A 22,563-nucleotide genomic window follows, 5' to 3' on the forward strand; every position below is an offset into this window, starting at 1 on the left:
AGCATTCAGTCTCTCTTGGATATTAAAAAAACAAAACAAAGCAAAACAAAAACTCAGTGTTTTGGTGATGCCAATTCCTCCTCTTACTTCACCCCAATTCCTCCTCTTCACCCAGACACTTCACTAAAGAAGTGTCTCGGTGTGCATATATGTGATGGTGTGTGGGATGACAAGTGTGGAGAATAGTGTAACAGAAAAGATCTCATGATGTTAAAAAAACTGTGGCTTTAAGGACTCTACTTGCTGTAGTCTTTGATATGGCATTCCTTGTGTCCCTGGGTCTTTTCATCTGAAGTCTGAATCTCTGGTATGGTTTGGGGTCCTGATTAGGGCCCGTAGTGACCTCCACCTTGCTCTGTGATGAAGTTATAACTCTAAGTTTCATTGGTTATGATGAATGAGACTCTATAGAAATAGACTCACAGATATGGAGAACAAGCTAGTGGTTGCCATGGGAGAGTAGGGGCGAGGGGATGGGTGAAATAGGTGTAAAGGATCAAAAGGGACAAACTACCAGTTATAAAATAATGTTACAGGGATGTAATGTACAGCACAGGGGATATAGTCAAGAATATTATAATAACTTTGTATGGTACGTAATCTATAAAAATATAGAAACACTATGTTGCACACCTGAAACTAACATAATATGTCAACTATACGTTAATTTAAAAAAATCTATCTGGGATAATTGCAGTCACCAAAGGCAACATTTCATTCAGTTTAGATGATCACTTGTGCCAGACCAACCACTTTATATTTTGTATAATGCTGGGGGATTATGAATATTTTTGATGGATAAAGACAAGTTACCTCCAATCTATCTTATCGTCTTTTGAGGTGTTCTGTTCTTTGTCCTTGACTTCATAAGGATCTGTGATGTTCAGCTGTGTAACCTGAGAGAAATGTTCTCTCAATAAGCAGTATTGTACATAGGTCCTCAAAGCCTGCCTCTAATGCTTTCTCCATCCTCATAATAACCAGCAGAAATTCCATTCATCTGTGTTAAGAGGATATTGCCATCCATAAATTAAGCTCTAATGTACAATTTTCATCTTCATTGAATTTTATATTTTATTATATATTTTTTTGCTTTGTTTGTTTTGTATTACTTGCCAAACTCAGTGTTAAGCTCAGTAAGGTATCTCACAGTTCTTGAACATTTTTGGAATTCTATGACCTTCATCATACTTCTTTACATTTATGTTTAGAAATATATCAGTTTTCCTCTTTTGAGCTCTATTTATATAAAGCTGTTAAATTTTTTCCAGGCTCACTTAACAATGGGCAACATTATTTTTATTTTGAAATTCTCTACTAAGGATTCATAATCACATTTAGTGTATATCATCTAAGTTTATCAAAGTGCTCTTCCCAATTCAAAGACCAGAGTCTGCCTTGAGCTGAGTTTGTGCAGTATCTGAGTATATGGCACATTTCTCTGAGTATGTGCATTCCCTCAATGTAAACAGTATTACCAAGGGCAATATTTCTGAAATGAAATTTTTCCACTTTAATAAATTGTTTAATAAATGAGGGGTTAAAAATGATGTGACCTTGGCTCAAAAGTTAATCTTTTTCTAATTTTGTTTGAAGATACTCTGGGTGCTATGAAGTTTGGCTATGAAGTACTTTGCCCACATATATATATAGTATTTCAAAACTTTAGCAATTTTCCTCTCATAATAAGTAAAAGTGATTTTTCATACCACATTCTCTTTAAAAAATTGTAGGAACTATTCATTCAATATAGTTAATATATTGAAACCTTATCTATGCTGTCTCTTATATTTGCCTCTCAGGTTTATCAGGATCATTTTCTATGACTACATTATTGCAGATAATATATCACAGAATTTTAAGAGTCCTTGACAGTCCCAAGTAGTCATATTTATATGCTAAGGTGGATGGATTTATTAGGCTTTTCTCTCATATGTAGGAAGAGGGTTAGAGTGTCCCTATGCTATCCTTATTTGATATACCCCGATCATGGCTGAGCTCCACAATCAGCTATTCAAGATACTTTGACATTCACATCTGTCTGACTTGTATTTTCTTATATGAATTATTTCTTTGTGTGTGTATGTTTGCGGCAGGGGTGAAATTTCAATATCATCATCAATATGCTATTGATAATAGTACGTATTGAATATTTACACACATTACATTATTCAGTTCTTCTAACAATACATAGAAGAGGCATTTTTTCTCCTTCTAGGCATGTGAAAAAGTACACAGAATTGCACATCATTAGCAGAACTGATGGTGCACAAAGGTCTGTCTCACATCAAGGACCATTTCTCCCCAATTTTACTTTGCTGCTGATTAACTGTACTAGCAGTAAAAATATGGGCGTTCTTAGATTTTGAGAGTCATCAGTTTTTCAGTGAGCCAGGTCATTGATGCATATTACACATAACTTGGCTTCTCTTTTTGATGTAGTTATATTAATATGTATGCTTTATTGGAAACATATTGTGTCAAGTGCACCACGTGGAACATTTAACAAGATAGACAATATTCTCACAATACAATTAAAAGGATTCAACTCAAGCCAGATTCTGGAAGAAATTATTTTCACATTACACATCTGATAAAGGACGTGTATTCAGAATATATAAAGAAGTATCAAAACTCAATAATAAGAAAACCCAATGAAATAAAAACAAAATATTTGAACAAATACTTTACCCCAGAAGATATACAGATGGTAAATTAGAACATGAAAAGATGCTCAATGTCATTGGGGAAATGCAAATTAAAACCACAATGAGGTCACACTATGCACATATTAGAAAGTCTAAAATTAATATAATGGTACAACTGCTTTTGGAATCAGCGTGACAGTTTTTTGACATCATTACATATACAACCACCATATGACCCTGTCATTTTATTCATAAATATTTACCTAAAAGAAATAAAAGCATATGTTCATGCAAAGATTTTTATGTGAATGTTCACAGCAGTTGTATTTGAAATAGCATCAAACTAAACCAGCCCAAATGTCCATCAACAGATGAACATATAAACAACTTGTGGCATATCAATGCAATGAAATATTCAACAATAAAAGAGAATGAAATATTGATATAACCAACAACATGGACACACCTCAAAATAATCAGGCAGAGCTGATGAAGCCAGACAAAAATAAAGTACATACTCTGTGTCCCAGTGGAGCATATAATTCCAGAAATTACAAACTAATCCGTAGTGACAGAAAGGAGACCAATGTTTGGGAAAGGAGAGGGCAGAGAGGATAAGAAGGAGGGAGGGGTTACACAGAAGTATGAGAAAACTTCTAGGGGTAATGGCTATGTTCATCTTCTAGGTATGATGATAATTTTGTAGTGTTTACATAGTTAAACTTGTCAAATTATATACTTTACAAAAGTGAAATACACTGTATGTCGATTAAAACTGAACAAAGCTGCTTAAAAAGAGTTCATTGTGGACCGTGTTTAAAGAATCAGTGACAGCAACAAATCTCTGCGGGTTTTTTTCAAAAATGGAATTTTTGAATACCAAATTTTATTAGTAGGAGAGCAGAATATGATTTCTAGTTGGTAATTTAAAAAATATATAAGATAAAGCAAAAATTATTTATCTCCCATTGTTGAATGGAAACAAGTTGCCATTTGCCTAGAATATGTAGTTTTATTTTCTTTTTGTAGTTCACTGAAGAAAAACCTAACACTGAAACCAAAAATAAGAAAAGACCAGCCCCTTTATTCTTATATATGAAATCCATCACTTTTAAATAGAATAGCATGATAAGAATTGTAAATATTCAAATGAAACTATTAATTTCTCCCAAATGAATGACTTCTTAGTTATGTTTAATATTTAGACAGAATTTTATAATTTATTTCCATTTAATTTAAAATTATATTGCATTATACTTTTGATCTATATTTTCTTTATATTCTGTTAAAATAGTGTTGGCTTGGGGATGATCAGAACTGATTGTAAATAGACTTGGTATGAATCAATTGGGGGTGAAAGGGATGTAGTTAGTTAGAATTTCAACTTTTAAACTTAAACCCTTTATCTCAAGTTCTTTAATGTAAAGCTATACACAATAAGAACTGTAGATATGTATATTTAAAAAAAGCTATCTCCACCATAAAAATGTTCACATGACTTCATTAATCATTACAAAGATCTGTTGATGTGATCTATTCCCAAAAGAGACAGTAGAGCAGGTATAGAGCCTTCTGATTCATCAATTTTAGATGTTTTAGCACAATTGGATTCAGTCCTTAGTTCAAATGAAATGGCATCCTAATTGACTTTCTGCCTATTTCCAGGTGTCTGTTACCTCTCAGTCAGATGTGAAGATTGGCTGAGCTCTACCCTATCCTACTGCCTTCATAGGTCTTCTTGGGAATTTTGTTATCAATTTGACGTTACAAACAAGTGCAGTACAAAGTACATCTGTACTTTTTAATAGAGAAAACTCTTTAAAAAGTCTTGTTCAAGAGATTTATAAATATATATGAATATTTTATAATGTAGAATACATAAAATTATGTTTTTGTACATACAGAATTCAGCATTTAAGATACACAATTTCCTCTGTTACTTTAGAAATGTAGACAGAAATAGCAAAAACCTGTTTATTGTCCCAAAAGATGTCTTTCCAAAGTTAGTAGAATATAGAAGAAGGAAAACTGGCAAATTTAATAGCCACATCATTCTTGAGGTAAATAGGTTACTGGAAGAAGTAACTGCAAACTGTCTAATAATTCTAGATATCTTTTCTGCTACAGAACACTAAAAAACAGAGTTTGATATTTCTCTTAAGTCAGATATTAGACAGTTAATTAGAAAAGTCAAGTGTTAATTCTATAAGCATAGAAATCAATTTATTTAGAACTGTTTTCATGGATGGTGAAAAATTTTTAAAGTAAAATAAAATTAAGGAATATGCCGCAGTATTAACTATTAGTGAATTGTCGTATTATGTAGAACTTTTAATATAATGGCATTCATGTGAGTTTCACTTAACTTACAGTGTAATGACCTGTCTCTCTGTTTGCAATATTTCAAAACAGTGACAGAGAATGTAACTCATTAAACTATTTATTCTGAAAATAACTTCTTAGTAAATTAAACACACTGATTATGAGAGCAAGAACAAGAGATTGAGGTTGATTGGGTGTATGTATTCTTTTCTTGGGTATGTTTAGGTGAATTTAGTCAAGCCTCTCAAACACTCTAAACTGTCGAAAATTTATGAGTCTGACATTTCTTTTCGCTATTTATAAGGTAACTATAACTAGAAGTTCCAGCCTTACCAGCCAGGGAGAAAAATTACATTTCCTTTAACACCCAAACTATGTCCTTGAGATCTTATTGTTCCTTTACGCAGGAACTTAGTCTCCGCTGGGGTTCTTTCTCTGAGTTTTTCTCACAGGATTCTACTGTCAAGATACAGAATGTATGGAATAGTGGGAACAAAACCCACTACAAAAAAAGAACTCTATCTCTGTCTCATACTTAGCAAAATACAAACACATTTAGTGTTGAGATGGGCATGCAATTATTTTAAAATTTTATTATTTATTTATTTTTACTGTGTTTTTAATACCTTCATAAAGTACCTGGAACAGTCTTTTTCCTGACTTCTCCCACTCCTCTTTCCTTTTTTCCCTCCCTACTGGGTTCTGTTTTTATTTTGCCTATTTTCCTGTGACCAAAGCTAGCAAAATTCCATATATTCTAAACCATCACTTTCATCCCAGTGGAATAGTTACAAAACAAACATGTCTTTTCTCTGCTAGTATTGATAGCTCCTTACAGCATGATTTTGGTGTGGCAGTATTACATTGTGGTAAAATTCAAGTTTTCCAAATAGCCTTTGTTATTCCTATCAAGATTTCAGTGATTTCAGTGCTGCATGAGAGTCAAGCACTCAAATTCAAGTTAATTTTCCCTCCTCTTTCTTGAAGCCCTTGCAAGTATGAAATTTCTCTCCAGCACCTAACCCAGGAATAGGACAATTACTGGTCTAGTGCATTATTCTGCTGTTAGTCCAAGTATCAGTGGCTTTTCCTTGGTGATATGCGCTCACCTATTTATTTCCAGTTAATTCATTTATTTTTTATGTCAGTTGCTGGCAGTAAGGTTCTAAGTAAAACAAACAGAATCCGTGCTCTTAAGGGATTGTCATTCTCAGAGGAGAGTAAAACAATCAATCAGTGTCATAATATATATGTATATATACATATACATAAAACATTTATATATAAAAACATTCATGTGTGTGTGTGTGTATATATATATATATATATATATATATATATAAATATGAGAGCTATTAGGGAAAATAAACAGAGTAGATAGAGACCAAAGGGTGCTATTTTGCATTAAATTGGAGGTGATCAATACTTCATTTTAAACCAGATTGAATCAAGGCTCTTCAATATATATGTAAGAACACTGGAATGGAAAAATGGTAAAATAACTCTATTGATATGCAAATAACATGATTTTGCTTTAGTTCTTAAAGTACCAAAATTGTATTTATTTAAAATTCATATTACACTGAGAAAACTCTTACTTTCAAGACATTTCAAATAATTTGGTTAATAACTTCAGTGCATCTCTTTGTAGTCCCACAAACTCTCATTAAATCCTGTTTCTCTCTTCAAACTGTTTGGAACATGGAATTTTTAAACCTTGGCCCATCACTGATTTGGATCTATGGAAGTAATTTATTCTCTTGAGATTATGGTCTTCAGGGATTAAGTATGTCTAAAGACTTTCTAATAAAAGTCATAAATATTCACACACACAAATGCCCATTTTAATATTCTATCCATTATGGCTCTTTATACTTTTTTGTTTGTTTGTTTTCACTTCTACTGTTTGTATTGAGCAAAGTTATAAAAATCACTGGCACTTTATTGGTTTTGGCTTTCTTCCTCCAAACCTCATTATAAGGTAGAATATGGGTTAGTGTGGTTATTTGATTTAATGTGTCTCTTTACATTTAGTGTCAAGCCTTTCTTTCTTTATTTTTTTCAGATTGTCATTTACCCCTCACACCAGCAATGTACTTATCTGCCACATAATTGCTTAACATTCTAACATAGGAAATTTCATAGATATAAGAATATTACTCATGAAAAAAAAGTGGTTTTTAGGACATCTTTTCCTGCTGTTTTCTTGTCATTCATAGACTTAGGACCCCAAAGTTCAAGCTGTGATCATAGTAACAAAACTGCTTTGAGTTTCAGTTATATATACCTTTGAGCCACACAAGATAATAAATCACATAATGCTATCTCATATTTAATCCAAATAATGTGTAACCAGATTATCCATTTTACTTTTTCTAGTTATGAATAATTTATTTCAAGGTAATAAATTAAGCTGAAACAAAATAATTTTCCACCAATCAGGACCATTTCTTACACATTTTATATAAAATCATTATGCTTAAAACAGAACCATATTGATAATTTACTTGTTTTGTGCTTCCTTTTAGAATCCACAAATATGAAAAATTGGCAATCAGTTTTATTGATTGCTGGAGAAAGTCATGGTTAGGAAAAATAATTTGAAAGTTGTATGTAACATTCTCTTTTAAAAACATCTCCTTTCCAAATTGAGAATTTCAATGGTATAATGAGGTTCCTTCAATAACACATTAAAATGCTAGAATCCATGCTTTATCCATTACTCTTCCCCTTCACCTGAAGGTAATTTTCTCAAAGGCATGTATGTGGTAGGATACATAAATATGCAGGTAATGCTTTTTACATAGCTGTATTTTCTTCAGGATACTTCCTGTCATCCAAGTATAAAGTTTAGATTGAAAACATTATTCCTCTTTTTCATATTGCCTAGAGAAAACCCTTCAGATTTAACTAGATTAGATTCCAGTGTACTTACACTAAAATCTTAGAATATATACATTGAGAGCATTCATCTTATAAAAGGATTCAGTAGAAATTTATTCTAAAATTCCTTTTCTTTAGAATAGTAATAAAATGTGTATGATAGAAATTCTGAAATTGATTTTGCTTCTATTTGAAGTAATATTTTGAAACACACTTATTTTATTCCAAAGCTTTTCATCAAATGAAGCTTAAGTGTTTCTTAAGGGCTGTAGTTTAGTTTTAGTAGATAAGCCAGAATAAATTCAAGAAGGTAACTGTTAGCTTCAGTCTTCCCTGATGAATATTTGATTGAAAGATAATTTTGGGTACCGATAGAAAAAACAATTTCTTTGTAGCCTTAAATTCCAACTTGGAAAGTCAAAATATATCACAGAGGGAGTTCCCCTGCCAGCATCATTTGCAGCTGGTTTTCCATGGGTTCCCTTGCATCTCACTGAACTAGATTATACATGATATCAATTTGGCATGAACTACATTCTCTCCGAGGACAGTGGTGCTCTGAAGCTCATACTCTGGTTAAACATGTAAATTTATTACCTATGGCTGTGATGACAGTACATCCTACTAATTCACTTTCAGTTCCATCGTCCTCTTATGGCGCTAACTGCCAAGACTGCAACAAGAGATCTTTAGGTTGCTGTATTTGTAATTAGCTAGCTGATCATCTCACTGTCCTGAACAGGATTGTTTCTTGAGGACTTTGCTTTACATTTTGACTGTAAAGCAATAAAATGGGAAACTTAGTATAGTTGCTGAACAACAGATTCTTAAACCCATTTTACATCTATTTTTAATAAAAGAAAATCTTATCAGAAGTATTTGAAATATATTTATAGATAATATATCACTGGAAAGAATGTGATTCCTAATACTAGATTACTTATATGAAAGTCTAATCATTTTTTGGAATAATGATGGGATTTTCTTTTATTCATTGCCTTCTTGAGATATTAGGAGAAATTTAAACACAACACCTTTGAGAGAACTTTTACAAGTAAAATGATATATTATTTTTCAAACATTGGCTCTAAGACAGAGATAAAAAAGCACCACCAATCAGTTGACTTAGATTTTACATTATACTGATAATTCAAGTTAATCTTTAAAAATCGAGGTGAAGCCTAATCCATTTCTATTATTGGTTATTAGGCTTGTATTTTCACTGGCTTTTGATGTGGAAAATATCATCTATCACTACAGGCTTTTCATGGTGTTAATTATGGTGCCTCATTTAGTGAACTAACATTGAAGTCTATCAGGAACCCAAATTTGGGAGGTAAGAGGTAAGAAGAATTTATAAAAAGAGAGAAAAGGGGGGGGAAAGTTCTTTTGCCAAACAGTATTTGAGACTCTTTATGCTATTTCTATACCCTAATATGTGTGAAACCCTCAAATTATTTTATTAATAAAGAAAAGAGAAGCATATCCTTTAAGATTGACTCAGTAACTCAGTATGCATGCTTCATGAATGCAAAATTGAAAGCGAATCAAATATTGCTTCTGAAAAACTTTATAGAGACCATATTGCTATGCCTTAAGGCTTAGAGGAGGCAAAACCACCTCCTTAATTTATTCTCCCAGAGGGGATACGACTCTGTTTGTCACTCCTCTTTGATTCCTCCTGACCCTGATGAGTTATTCTTCAAAGTGCCCCCGCTATGAAGTTTCTCAGCCCACATGGCAACCAAACTGTGTTCTCATTTTACCCTGGAGAAAAAATAAGAGTATCAAAGACCTTTAAAATCATCACAAGTCGCAGAGACCTTCCTTCTTCATTTTTCAAGTGCCCTTAAAAGTCAGAAAAGATGCTGGAAGTCAATGCTTTATTTAAATTCAACCCTGCCTACGTATCTCCATCCGAAATCTCAGGGACAGTTTTATCTCAGATATGAAATATTCTTGGTGAGAACCTAGAGGATTATTCTTTTTTCTTCAGATGTAACTTTAAATTATATACAGAAAAATGTAATTTTACAGCATCAACAGGAAGTCAACGAAATGTGACATATTTTTGATTATGGATTTTATCCCATTAAAGACTAAAAATTTTCATGTATGTCATTTTAACATCAATATTACTAAAGTCTAGTATGCACCTTTCCAATTCCTTATATGGAACTGTATAGTTTAACATTTTTCCTCCTGATTTAGGGCCATGATTACAAATTTTGATAATTGTACCCAATTTTAATCTGTGAGATAGGAAAAGATAAGCCAGTCTATTCAACATAGCCATGTAAATAGCAGTTTGAGGATCTTCTCACTGCACCTTCTATTTTAGCTGTTGTTGGTTGCTGGTTATGAGAGGTGCCATATGCGAGATATTTAGTATGGAATCTGGATCTAAAAATATTGAATAAGGATTTGGTATTTATCCTAAACGTACATGGATCTACTTCATACATTAAACTTCAGGAAAGGGGTAACCACTGGAGAGATGAAGAAGTGAAACTTTAGCTGTGTCCCTAATGTTTTCTTTGCTTATTTCTTTTGTTTTTAATGATATCTGAATTCAATTTGTAAAATGTTCACATTAAGAACTCATGGTGTTTATAATAGTAATCTGCAAACTTTTCTCATAGAGCTATTGAAATTCTATAGCTTTAAATTTAAAATCAGTATATTCATATTCATTAATGGTTTTGTACAAGTAAATATTAGCCATGTTGGATATATATAATAAGGTATAAATCTTCATTTCCTTATGAATTATATTGTATAAGTTAAAATATTAAGATATTTAATTAAATGTTTTATATTAAAAATGATACCAACATTTAGTTCGATTTTTTTCCAGCATCAACTTCTATAAATCACTCCAATTGCACTTTTCTATTATAGTTTATTTCACTATATATTGTATGACAGTTTTCTCCTTTCATATTTTATTGACTAAAACATATCTTTAAGGACCAGATGGCTGTTAGTTTGAACACAGTCTTTACCACTTTATAAGTATGTGTCACTGAAAGAGCCAGTTAAGCTTGGTGAGCTTCAGTTTCTTCCAGTGTAAGATAGGGTGTGGTAATATCTACAGGACTTTTTGTTGAAGTGTTTTGGAGATATTCTAAATAAAACGCCAAGAACATACATGTAATTTATCTTGAAAAATTAGGAGTTATTGCTACTCTCTCTAATGAATGTTTCCATTACACCTGAATGCAACCTAACCACACACGTACATGCATATATGTATGTAGCCTGCTCTTTGCTTTGTACCCTAATATAAATGAAGTTGTTTAAGTAAGTACATTTGAATCCAAAATTCTTAATCAGAGACTCTTTTATTGTGATTATAAAATATTAATATAATGCTATAATCTGTTTGTCCTTCCTCATCATCACCTGTCATTTTGATGTTAGGATGTAGTTTTATAATAAAAATAATATTGATTCAGAGTAAAATAAATTTAAATAAATTTATTTATATAAATAAATATATATATAAAAAATATATATAAAATAAATTTAAATAAATTAAAATAAAATAAAATTAAGCATTTAATGTGTGTGAGGCTCAATAATTATGAATGCATAGTTTTATCTACAACTCACATCTCTATGATGTAGGTGCTATTTTCATAAACATTTTAGAAAAGAGGAATCTAAGAAATAGGAAATTTGAGTAATTACCCAAAGTCAAAACTGTGGTTTTAAAGACTTGAGGGTTTCTTTAATCCCCCCAAAATGGAAGCAATAGAATGAGATCTTCTAGGATAAATAGAAATGGAGGATAGTCCTAGGCTGATCAATTCATGTAGTTTCTGACTCTCTCCCTATGGAACATCTTTGTACTTGTAAATATCTATAGGGACCGATACAAGGTACAAGTGATCAGTATGTCTAGATGGTAAACATTTTCTTAATCATTTTGCCCCTAAAATTGCTTGATTAAAAGCTCTCTGAGGTAAAGGTTCAGATTGTTTTCTCTCTCACAGAATAAATGCTGCTCACTATGTTTTGGTTCTTACACAGTGCTTTAAAAGTTGTTGGTATAATTCGCAAGAAACTATTACAATGTCACTTTTGAGGAAGGAGCTGGTGGCTGAAAGGCTGTGAATGATTTTTTCTGTTGGCCAAAGTATAGATGTCTTCTCCAATACTTCTCCCCACACCCTGTGTTTGAATTAAAAATGCACGTTTCATGTAAACTGGTTTGTATATAAGTATATGCTATCTTTATTGAGTAGTAATACATTTTTTTTTTTCTTGGAAATGCTGAGTATTTAATAGTGCAGGAAATTGTGTTATTGAAAATTTCAATCATATTTTGATCTCATGGGTATAATTTATCAGGCAGAGGTTCTTTAGCAGCAAGTAAATTGGTTAAAAGAATAGGCATTATGTCCATGGGCTAATATCATAGAACTTATATTTTAATTGGTTTTATAGAAGTTTGATAATTGTAACCTTTATCTACAGGTAAATAATTTTCATTAGGTGCTAAATTTGAAAATATGTAGGCTATAAATCAGCTTTATTATCAGTTAGCTATTTGCAAATCTGACTATAATATCAAATTGAGTACCTAACCAGAAATTTTCAAGTCTGTTTCAATAAACAATGAGATTTCTCACAGCTGTGGTTTTATGAGGAGCGTAACATGTAAATCATATAAATAAATTATTTCAAACTGTAAAACGTCAATTGATAAGTGGCTAAGGCTGTGAATAAATTAAGTAAAATAATACACTGGAAATGTGGATGAACATTATTTCTATTAGATGATGATTTTATTGTCTAAGATACTTTGATTTTCATTCTAAATCTTAAAATTTCGGGTAACATTTTCTTCCCATGGTATTTTTTTCTCTAGTCATTTTATTTAAAGATAACCGAACACAGAGAGGTTATAATTTATTTATTGGCATAAAATTTTCAAATTTATTTATTGCCTAAAATGTGCAGATGATCACTTGGCTAATACGTCAAACGCCCACTCAGTTAGCAATTGTTCTTTTACTTGTATCAGCAGAGACAGCTTATATCAGAACAAATTAAGAGGGTTTTCTTTACATTCCATCAGAAAACTATCACCTCAAGATAATTTGCAGGGAACATATGGGAGGATTATACATTTTGTAGAAACTACTTAACACAATTACATTTAGCCCTTGAAACAATTTACTAAACTATCTCACAAGGTAGTCTTTGTTTAGGTAGACTCCATTGATTGGTTATCCCCATTAAAAGTTTATAAATACTCATGACCTCCTTAGGTGATAATATGACAATATAATATGATAATATGATAATATAATAAAATACAATGATTTTAGACATTACTAAAATATTCAAAAATATTATAAAAATCTGCACATTTATATAAAATGTATACCTTAAAAAGTGTTTAAATTCATTTCAGAGTTTGTAGAGTTTATAATCCCTAAAAAGTCAAATTTAACATTTGTTCCAGACAAAGCTGCCCAGAAAATTGTTGTAAGTTATGGATTTCCTCACCTTTAGAAAATTGTTTCATTCTTTTTTTAATGGTTAGTAGCTTTCAGAATTTGTAGAATGGTCCTGGAACATTTCCAAAGTGACAGGTTTATCCTTTGACACCTTGGTTTGGTTCCTCAACACTGTAAGCTCTGCTTGGCTAGGAATGAATTCTAAAGTGTTTCTCTTCCATAGAGTTCTTAGAGATTAGACATCAAAGGTGAAATTTTATAGACTGTACTTTCTTGGGTATATCTGACCTGTTAGAGATTGATGTCTTGCTCCTGTGATTGTTTTCTAATCCCAATAGTTGCAAGACACTTTGTGACTTCAAGACTAGTCCGCCAGTAACACAGTCTCATAATCTAAATATACCTACCATTATGCAAAGATATTTGTTGATGAGGGAATCATAGTTTGTACCATCTTTATCATAAGGTTAAAATGGTGAGTGTTAAAACCTCTTCAGGAAGTTCTAAGCAGTATTCCTCAAAATATCAGATGATTAGTCAAAGTATCAATATCACTTAATCAGATGAAATGCTCTAGAACAAATGAATGGAGAGTTATATTAAAATATAAATTTTCATTATGCCAAAATACTCCATATAGAAATCTACAAATACCCCCAAAATACTTATTCACTGAATATATTTTGACAAATAGATCAAGTAGATATAGACTGGCTTAAGGTACTTTGAGTAGATATAGATTATCTTTGAAAATTTTACTTGTAACCTCTGCTTTCAGAATGTTTCTATGTGGTCATCCAGGTGAAGTTTCCCTGAGATAAAGTGGGTATTTTCCTTGTAATTAGAAGAAATTAATGAAAACATTAGACAATTGCTTTCTTACCATATATGACAAACATTTATTTCTCCCCCTTCTGCTTATTGATTAAAACTAGTAAATAAACATGTATTGTTCTGGGTAAAAGGTAAAATTATGTAAGAATAACAAATTCTAAAATAGATAAAAGATTTAAAGACAGTTTATTTCAAACTTTCCTAAACTTTATTGGAACTATTAGATTGGGGCTCTAATAGTTCTTCCTGACACACAGCCATGCCCACGTCTTGCTAACTCCAGTTTGTTGGAGCAAGATCAATTCTCTTCTCATCCATATTACCTTGAAGCTGCTATACTCAGAGTAGTTTATCACTACCTCTTTTTTTCTATTCAGGTGCTCTCATGGAAAGATATGCAAGGATATATGTGTATTTGAGTTGAGGGCCCTGGGGTCACTTTTCAATCATGATAGACTTAATGTTTAATCTTTCTGAGGATGAAAATATGTAGTTAAAAGTAGGAACTAAAAATGATTTATAAGTCTGGGTCTCACTGACTTAAAGGTCTCACTCACTCAAAGCAACATTGATTCATTTAATAAGAACGATTTATTTTAAGCCAAAATGTATTCAGTATCTAAATCTCAACATATGGAATATGACTTTTTTTTTAAAAGAAGTTTCCTATTTTAACTTTTTTTTCTGTTAGAGGAGAGGTCTCAGACAGCCTAGAGCTCTGTTGAAGTTTCTCTTTTTCAAAATCTGCTCCCTTTTTTCATGTGATATTAAGCTATTATATGAGGGTTATAGCATTTTCATCCTCTTAGACTTCTTCTTTAGTAGGCCACTTTTGCCCAATCCTTTGTTTCTGAAATTTGGAGTGAACACGAGCTGCTAATCTCATTGTCTACAGTCTCATGCTTATACACCTACTCTGTGAAGACTCCTGATGTTATATACGTTCCAGAAAACCAGATGGTTCAGAATCACAGGGATTTTCTTCTTATTGTCAGGCAGAGATATTGGTCACATAGCCTCTGATAAATCTTCAGTTCAAGCAGTGGTTCTCAACCCTGGCTGCACGTTAGAATGAATTTAGAAATCTCTATGCCCTGGGACTGAACCAGAAAGTCTGATTTAATTGGTTTGAGGTGTTGGTATTTTAAAGCTCTACACGTAATTCTAATGTGTAGCAATGGCTAAGAGCCAACCTTAAAATGGGACTTCAGAAGCTAGAGCAGATCCTAAGATTGCCATGTAGCTACAAGTAAAACCCTGAGCTTAGAGGTTTATCTCCAAATTATACTTTTTGCAAAGTAACCATGTGGATAACAGTTTGAGGACCTTTTGGAGGTATATCTAATTTAACTAAATGGGGGATGGGAATGTAAGAGTAGTATGTGTGATATTTTTATGTGGACTTTTGATCTAAGAACTTGAAATCAAAATGGGTGATGTTACGTATTAATACCTTCATATATTTTTTGAAAATATCCCTAAAGCAAAACTGTTAGGTTCCAAGTAGATGACTATTTCGTACAGACCAGTCTTTCTCAAACTGTGACTTCTAGACTACCTGCAACAATATTACCTGGGGAACATGTTGAAATCTCAGATTTCTGTGTCCCAACTCTGACTTTATAAATTGCAGACACTTGAGGCTGGGAGCTGATCTTTCCAGGGGATTACTAGATACACTTGGTTTAGGAAACACTGATATCAATCAGCTCAAGCTCTGATGGCCACTGAAGAACTCTTCCTGCTTCTTTATCATAACATCTCTGAGTAATGGTAGCTTATAGATCCTAATTTTGTGTAGATTTTTTTTCTCTTTGATAAATAATTGAGATTCAATCGTTTGCAAGGCAGTGTGCTCACTGGGCACATGCCCATATAGATCAGAAAAATAAACAAATCTTGTGAATTTAATGGTGGTGTTACTGCAAAGGGAAAAAAAGGTGAAACAAGTTATTAACTTCCCTCCAAACCCATTCGTATATGCTGTATTATGTAACTCCCCATTTTCAAGACAGAGTGTTGCTGGACAGAATTATATGCATCTGGGCAGTGCTTCAATGCTGGCTGTTGGAGCGACTTGATATGAAAATGTGTCAGTGTGCAGAGCAGCATGCTCTTACCAGAGGTGCCAGCTCTTTTGTGGGAGGCAGCAAAGAAACTCATTGGTTACCTTTTATATCTTAAGTGTTATTTCATGTGTGTGCCTCTGACCTTTAGGGACACTCTTATGGGGTCATTATATTTGAATAAATCTACAGGTAATAGTTATAAAACTCCTACAATATGCCAGACAATGTGACATGTGCTTCATGTGCATTATCATGTTTTCATGCTATAAATGAAGATACAATTTTTATTTCATTTTCCACAGGAAGAAATTAAGATTGATGAGGTTCAATAACTTACCCAAAGCCACAGTACTTGGTGGTACAGCTGAGACATAAGCCCTTTTTGATTCAGAATGGGAACCCCTGTCATTTAGATATGCCATATACTCTTCAGTATAGAATGATTCGTGACACATGTATTAGTTTCCTAGGGCTGCTGTAACAAACTACTGGCTTTAAGCTACAGAAATTGATTCTCTCATAGATCTAGAGGCTAGAAGTTTGAAATCAAGTTGTTGGCAAGACGATGTTCTCTCTGAAGCCTATAGGAGAGGATCCTTCTTTGCTTCTTCCAGAGTTTGGTAATTTACTGACAATTTTTGGCATTCCTTGGTTTGTAGCTGCATAATTTCAATCTCTGTCTTCACCATCACATGTAATTTTCCATGTGTTTCTATCTGTGTCAAATTTTCCCTTTTATTATAAGAACGCTAATCATTGGATTAGGGCCCACCCTAATATAGTATGACCACATTTTAACTTGGTTATGTATGCAAAGAAGCTATTTCCAAATAAGGTCACATTCATAGTTTTTTATGGGGGAAAGAGGGCAGGAGGGATACTGTTCAACCCAGTAGATCCTTTGTCAATGCCTTGTGGAAACACAAGCCAACTGACAACACAGTTTGGAATTATCACGATGAATGGATTTACATTTCTCCTACTCACACTTAGCTCCAATTTCAGATTTCCATTGAAATCTTGGTCTTTTTTTCATGCCATGCCTCCCATGATTTCTATCACATTTTTAGAGGGAAAAGAGTGGGGATCACTCACTGTATATTAGAATATGTTTCAATTCTTTTATATCTTATAGCTCTACCATGACAAGGAAGTTCTGTATGGCAGACTTTCACTAACAGTTCTAATTAATAGTATAGACAGTAATAACATTGATTGTGCAATAGCTGTTTCCTGAATCCCTGTTCAAGTTTTTCTACTAAGCCATGCTGCCTCTGTGATGCACTGATAGTGATAAAAATATGGGGAATAATTTTGCTGAGTAAGAAAAATTTGGAGAAATTTTGGAGAAAAGGGTGGCCTGATTTTCTGTATAAAGGAAGAGAAGACAGTCTGATTTACAATTTTGGGTGGAGAACTGAAAGATGGTGAGGTGAAGTGGAGAGGGAACGGAATCAAAATGGTTCAAAGTTGGTCTAGAATGTGGAATGTGATCTGATGAAGAACCTGGGGGTTTAACACCCCGAGATGGAAGGAAGGAGAAAGGCTACAGCTCATCTAGAAGCAAGGCACAGAGGGAGGGGGAGAAAATTCAAGGAAGATGAAATTAAATTATTTCTTCAAAGATGTTACTTATCTAAGAAAAATGTAGTCTAGGTGCTTTAGAGGAAAATGAGTCTGTGTATAGTCCTCAACACCTGAAGACTGCAAGTGAACTGCAGTGATGCTAGGTGTTCAGGTACATTGGAAAATGTTGGAATAACGTACCTTTATAAGTTGGGAATTATGAGCTTTGAGGAACGTAGATGAAGACGGCCATTTGCAGTGTACACTATACTCTTGAGCTAGAGGACAAGTGTGTTGGTCTAGCCAGTAATATAGCTATTAGTGTGCAAACTAGAGAAAAATAGCTTAGTTTTTTTTTCTTTTGTACTTTGTTCCACAGTCTAGCATGTTTGGTCAGGAATGAGTAGGGAGATATAATTAATTGTAATATATAAAAAATACCTGGTATAGTATTAATAACCATTATATTTATCCCTATTAGAGTTAATGTGCTACGTAAAGTCCACATATCCTTGGGAATAAACTATTTAAAGTTAAATTCAGACTCCCTTTGCTATACTCTGTTTAGATCATCGTCAAAAATGAGCGTGTCTATTAGATAACATCAAATAAGATGAGAGTGAACTACAGCACAGCAAAATGTGAGATGCCTGGAATTGGGATGCATCTATTGTAGTAATATGCACATAGGAGACCTCCAATGACTGTTTGTTGAATGGTTGAAAGCAGTCTGAAGTTAAACTATCACTGACAGAACAGCAAACATGAGGGCCACTAGTGATAGTGTTTGGAGAGATGACAGTTCAAATTCTCCAGAGGTTGAATCCCAATGCCCAGGACTGTACCAAGCAAGCCCAAAGTGCTTTGGAAAGCATGCTGTTTATTTTCATTCCCACATTGCCATCAGAACTGGGTCCCCAATATTTCCCCAGCTCAGTATTTTGCCTCATATTAATACCAGGGAAATAATAGTGGGTAGCTGCAGTTGTTGCTTGATGCTATATCATGTTCCACAATTTATTTTTGATAGGCAAAATGCCTGAACTCTGAAGATATCACAGTTACTGAAATAAGTGTTTATTTTTGTCTTTCCACAAACAGAAAGCAAAATGACACTGTGTTCATTTCTTGTCAAACAAGAAATATTCCTAAGAGACCTTTTCCTTGTTCAGTGCAATCTCTAATAAAATTTGACAGCAAAGAATGTTTTTCTTTGGGTAAATGTTTGGCAGTAAGTAGATACCTGCTACAGATGCCAAGTTGTTAATTTCATACCACCAATCTACTGTCTTTCCATTGTTGAATTTCTTTCTCTATTTAAAGGTTAAAGGGATGTAACATAATTTTTCTGTCTTGCAAGAAAAGAGAAAAAACTCTTAATACATCTAGTGTTCTATTCAATATTTTTCCTTCTAGAATTAGTGATAAAGAGAAGGAAAGATAAATAACTTTAAATAAAAATTCTGGGTTTTGGCAAAATTGAGAAATCATGAGGTATTTTCATCTTAGACCAAAATTATTCTGAAAGTATTATAATAACATTAATAATTAGAAAACACTTAGCCGTCTTTGGTGTTGAGCACATCCTTTGGCTAATAACACAGTACTTACAGCTTTTCTAAAGCATTATATGCAAACATGATGAAATCCAGCAGAAGGAGACACATCTTGTTTTTCCCACTGACTCTCTCTCAGAAAAGAAAAGGTCTGTTCCAGATGACTGCAGTAGACTTCCCAAATCATTCTCCAAAAATGGATCATAACCCAGTCCTGAACTGACTGTCAGCAAAGGAGTTCGGAGTTATGATAATTGGCTTAAATTAATCCACTGTAATAATGGATGTTAGGAAGTTGAACACAATGTCTTCTTTAATAACACTCCTCTGAATAAATGTTCTAATTAAATGAGAAGCCTAAAATATTCAAAACTATGCCTGGAACCTCAGGGCTCATGCGTCAGGTCTCAATGCATGACATGTAGTCTTAAAAATGCTCTTTGATTCCCAAAATTCATATCTCATTGACTGCCAACTTCTGTCTTATTGATTCATATTTTGAGAGAAGTTTCTTATTTATCAGAATCTTCATAAATATCCTGATCATATCCAGTTTGTCCTACTTTAGTTTTTTATTCACTGTCTTCCTACTTCCAGTTTCAAGCCTTGTTTCATTAAACAGAAGTATTATTGTTCTACAAAAATTCTTTTCCCTTGCCTCACAAGTATGCAATGACATTGCCCTTCATTGATTACTTCAGAATAGCTCTAAATTTTCTTCTTTCCTTATCCCATGTGTCTGACATGACATTATTGGACTGAATCTACTTAGCTTTCAGTTTATTTTTCTAATTTAACATTCATTATTCTCTCATGTGCTACTCACATTAATATATTTACTTCCTTCCCTATCTTTGGTTCTCCTCTTAGTTTTAGTGATTAGATTGTCTATAGTATAATTCAGAGATACTTACTAATGTCTGTCATGAAAGGCAGCTCTGTGATAACTCCTTATGATCCCTGCCTCATGGTACTTACACCATGTTTAATTCCTTCCTCTTGGATGTAAGCTGGATGTATTGAATTGATTCTAATGAACAGAATACAGCTGAAGTGATGGAATGTCCTTTTTGAGATTAGTTTATAAATGGACCATGGCATCTTTCTTGGGCTCACTCACTCTCTTGCTCTTTCTCAAATTGCTCACTCTGGGAGAAGTCAGCTGATATGTTGTGAAGCAGCACAGTAGAGCAGCACAGATGGTAAGAGAACAAGACCAATAATGTGAGTTTAGAAGCATCCTCTGCACCACCACCACCAATCAAGCCTTCAGATGAGACTGCAGCCATAGTCAACAGCTAAACTGCAACCTCCTGAGAAAACTTGATACAGATTTACCCATCTAAGGATTCCTGGTCAGCAGAAACTGTGAGAAAACAAAAGTTTGTCATTGTTAAAGTCACTAAGTTTTGGGGTAATTTGTTACATAGCAGTAGACTAGACGATTAATACAACTATCCTTGCCATAGAGTTTCCATGTATTTTTTTCTGTAGCATGTCCATATTTAAATCCATTTTTTTCATTTCTATTTATGTTAGTCTAGAGTTGAAAAGCACTTTATAGTTTCCTTCAGCAATTCTATACATGACGTTTCATATGAAATCTGTCTTTCTATTAGGGAAAGAAAAATGATTTAGGCTTTCTGTCTTTATTGTCCTTGGTCTACTTTCTCCTAAATGCCACTTCATACTCTGCAGTCACCTATATTTTCTCCTATTTGCAAGGCCACTAATTTTTTGAGCTATTAGGTTTTCTTTCTGATATGTTTATACCTTATATGCAAAAAACTTCACATGTGTGAAAGTATCATGGGCAAGCCATTTCTTTGTATTTCTAAATAGCCTCATATATTACTGAATTTCCGAAACTTTCCTTTGTTAGACTTTACAGAAGCTGCCAACTCCTCTAAAAAATCTTTTCTGTGGATTTGCTCTGATTTATATGGCATGATAGATTTTTAAAAAGACTTCATTAAGGAGAGTTTTAAATATGATAGCTTCTCTAACCGATTAAGTCCAATTAGGCAAGTGTTCAAACATAACTGCTACATATTTGACATCATTAAAAAATATTACATTTGAGGCACTATCACTCAAAGCTTAGTTATATCCTGCATACAGCCTCCCTAAGCAACTTCATGGTTTTCCTTTTGACTGGAGTTTTGATTGGAGTTTCCATACCAATTCTAACCCTGACTCTGACATAGCCCATCAAAAATAATGAAGCTTGACAGATACAGCTTCAAATCTCCCTCTTCTCCTCCTACAGTATTTGCAGCTCCAATGCTTCAGTCTCCTCTAGATATAAACAGCAGCTATTCTCTACTCTGGCTCTTATTTTCTGATTAAGGAAAAGGGATCATTCACTTGTATAACTTATATAAAAACATTCAATGAAATATGATACTTTTATAAATATAAATTTAAAAAATTTTTCAATGCCAGCCAGCTATTGATAATAGGAAAACAATATTATTGTAAAATTAGTGAGAGAAATATTATTATAACTTTGATCATCTATAAAACATTAAAACAGGATGAAATTTTTCTGAAATATGTGGCTTAAGCATGTCTTCATGAACATTTATGATAAGAATATGGGAAATTAGAATTTTAAAAAAATAAGTGAAATACTTTAGATATTTCTATTATATATATAATTACTATAACCGATAGAAGCTTATTTCTGCCCTTTTCAAAAATAGCTGAATATAATTAAAATGGGCATAAAAATTACTCATACCTTCTCATCTGAAATAAAAGTTTTCTCCCTTAAATTTTCCCCTCCTTTCTATTGACAAGAAATTTGAGCATGAAATTTCTATTGTTGTACTTTACTTATTTTTAGCCTTTTACCAACGTATGCTATAAACTTTCAAATTATTTTAAAGCTTGCAGTTCCATCTACTCATGACAAAAAAGAAAAAAATTAATCAAATATTTTCTAGAAATAGTCATGGATGCTGATCCCAATACTTGCATTTTCACTGTATTTGTCTGTAATTATCTATACTCATTGTTTAAATCTTAATTTCTCACAAAAGCAAATGAATTATATAAAGGCATATTACTGGTACAGAATTTTTTACATGTTCTATCTCTGAAGATTCCTTAAAATTTGTTACATATTTCATTTTTGGGCAAACTGACACCCTAAGCTACTTGACACTCATATAAGTTACTGTTAATGTAGCCTATCAGGGTTATTCCTGAA

This window comes from Orcinus orca, chromosome 14, assembly GCF_937001465.1.
Source record: "Orcinus orca chromosome 14, mOrcOrc1.1, whole genome shotgun sequence".
NCBI classification, from domain to species: domain Eukaryota; kingdom Metazoa; phylum Chordata; class Mammalia; order Artiodactyla; family Delphinidae; genus Orcinus; species Orcinus orca.